At 37.9% G+C, this 2,474-nt stretch overlaps 1 protein-coding gene across 1 annotated transcript in view; it reads left to right on the forward strand.

Moving 5' to 3' along the window:
• LOC136875886 (uncharacterized) overlaps positions 1-2,474 on the forward strand; it is a 637,093-nt gene that overhangs the window by 483,965 nt on the left and 150,654 nt on the right. The gene's annotated exons all lie outside the window — the stretch shown is intronic.

A 2,474-nucleotide genomic window follows, 5' to 3' on the forward strand; every position in this document is an offset into this window, starting at 1 on the left:
TTCTGCCTCTAGCCGAATGACTGTACAGCAGTGTCTGAGCTTGGCGTTGAAGGACACTGCTCGTTTATTGTAGATGTCTTTGGTTTGTTGGTATGCCATTTCCATTTTGTTGATGCTGGACACGAATGCTGCTTTTTCGGATATGTTAGGCTTTATCCGCTCGCCTAAGTATTTGAACTTTTCTGCCTACGTTATTTTCCCGTGCTCCACAGCAAGCTCCCTGGGCGTCGGCTTGGATGTTCCTTAAGAACTCCATTTTCTCAAAGGAGGTCTGGAGACCGGCCTTCGCTACTTGTGTTTTAAGCTGGTTGATTTGTTTTGGAGCTGTGCCAATGAAATAGGAAAGAACTGCAAGATCGTCCGCAAATACTAGACTGTTGATTGTCGCGTTCTTACTCTTACAGCCCAATCTAACCCCGTTTTGAATTCCTTCCGTACTCAGTTCTTTGCCTCATTCGCCGATAACTTTCTCGAGTACACAGTACTGCAGTCCTGATTTCAAAGGTGTCTGAAATTTCTCCTCGAAATTTCACTTTAGGTATGAATCCATCAGGATCTATTCATTTGCATTGTTATTATTATTATTATTATTATTATTATTATTATTATTATTATTATTATTATTATTATTATTATTATCTGTCGTTCAAGTTGTCAGCTCGGAAGCTGGTGATTCAACAAGTACTACTACTGAAAGTTACAAGGAAGCCGCAAAAAAAACGATGCGGCGTATTAGGCAAGATGAGGAGTGAGATCATTTACCATTGCGTTCCTCATTGATACAGAAAGTGTTCTTGCAGTACGACTGACTCTGTGAGTAGCATCTTTCATATCATCCAGACGCTTTTGCCGTGTTCCGTATGTCATTATTCAGCACCATTCATGCCTCAGTATCTTCCGTACTGTCACAGCCATAAATGGGACAGACTTCAGTGGAGCTACATTTTGCTGTGGCCTGTTCCAAGGAACGTATGTAAAAATATTTCTTCCATCAAGAAATAGCCCGAGGTGGAATTATTATTATTATTATTATTATTATTATTATTATTATTATTATTATTATTATTATTATTATTATTATTATTATTATTATTATTATTATTATTATTATTATTATTATTAATTGGCTGGTGTGTTCAAAAACATAAAAGTAGGCAACTGAAGTCTTTCAACCTGGAGTTGAAAACTTGGTCTCTGTCTTGCGATTGGGGTTAAAACTCTCTGACGTTTGTGGAAATGATCGATGGCTAAGTTTTAAGACTCTAAGGAAAGAGGAACAATAAGAGCAGCAATCGTCATCAGCATCAGCAGCAGCATCCTTGATACGTCTCGTATTTTCAGAATATATAGGAGGCAGGCAAACATTACCGCCTCTAGTGTTTTGCTCATAATTCATGTTGTAATATCTGACCAGGCAGTCAAATTAACACCCTGTCAGCGTAATCAGCATCTTACTCGATCTTATTGACGTTGATTTCCACGAAACAATGTCAGACGATAAGTTACCAGTAAACCCACCTATTATCATCATCTTGAGTTACTTTATGCTGCTGGAATTACTGTTCGGTATTCTGAATCTGGATTATCACACTAACTGGATATTACAACACACACTTGCAGATCCGATTAAATGAAAGCAAATGCTTATCGGTTAACAGTTGACTGCACTTTTTTAATGAACTTAATTCAATTGATTGTCCACTGTTTGAAATGCCAAGCTCTCTTATTGTTAACAGAATGGATAGAAGGTAGCCAGCCATCCGCGAGGGGAGAATTAATGCTGTGGTCGCTGATTGAGTGTATTGGCAATTTGAGGAAGGAAGTGGGTGGCTGTTTTAGTGCCATAATCTCAGCCCATTTAGATTGCACCCTGCCTATTCCTTCTTCAATGTTCTCTGTAAGGTTGTCTGCATAATAATATGTGCTTAATGATGAGTATGAGCAAAATCTGTTTGTAGTTTAATGTGGCTGTTGATATATTGATCATGGCCGCGAAACCTACTGTTTTACACAGAATCAGAACCACAGGGTTTTAACTTTCCATTTAAAAACCCCACATGGCTGGAATTCGAACCGCGGCTAAGTGCGAAGACGGTAATGACGGCACTCTGCTGTCACGCTCCCTGCTGATGATCAGTAAGGGGCGGATTTTAATGACCTAAAAATTTTCGAAATGTGCAGGCAAATATGACCCAAAATCTTTAATAGCCTATATGATCGGAAAAGGAAAAAGTATGACCTCGCATTATAATTGATTAATGTAGGCCTATAAATGAACATTGTCAGATTTGTTTGTTACATTCAATTTCTGTTAATCACAAAGTTCTTTTTTTTTACCCGTCAGATATGGCAGCACATGTATCCTGAAAAATCAAGAAATAATTAGCAACGAGTTATGATCTGATAAAGTATTTAACTAGTTCTGAATCGGCAAATTTCTATGTAAATGACGATGAAAATATTCATACCTAGTC

This window comes from Anabrus simplex, chromosome 6 (genome assembly GCF_040414725.1).
Source record: "Anabrus simplex isolate iqAnaSimp1 chromosome 6, ASM4041472v1, whole genome shotgun sequence".
Lineage (NCBI taxonomy): Eukaryota > Metazoa > Arthropoda > Insecta > Orthoptera > Tettigoniidae > Anabrus > Anabrus simplex.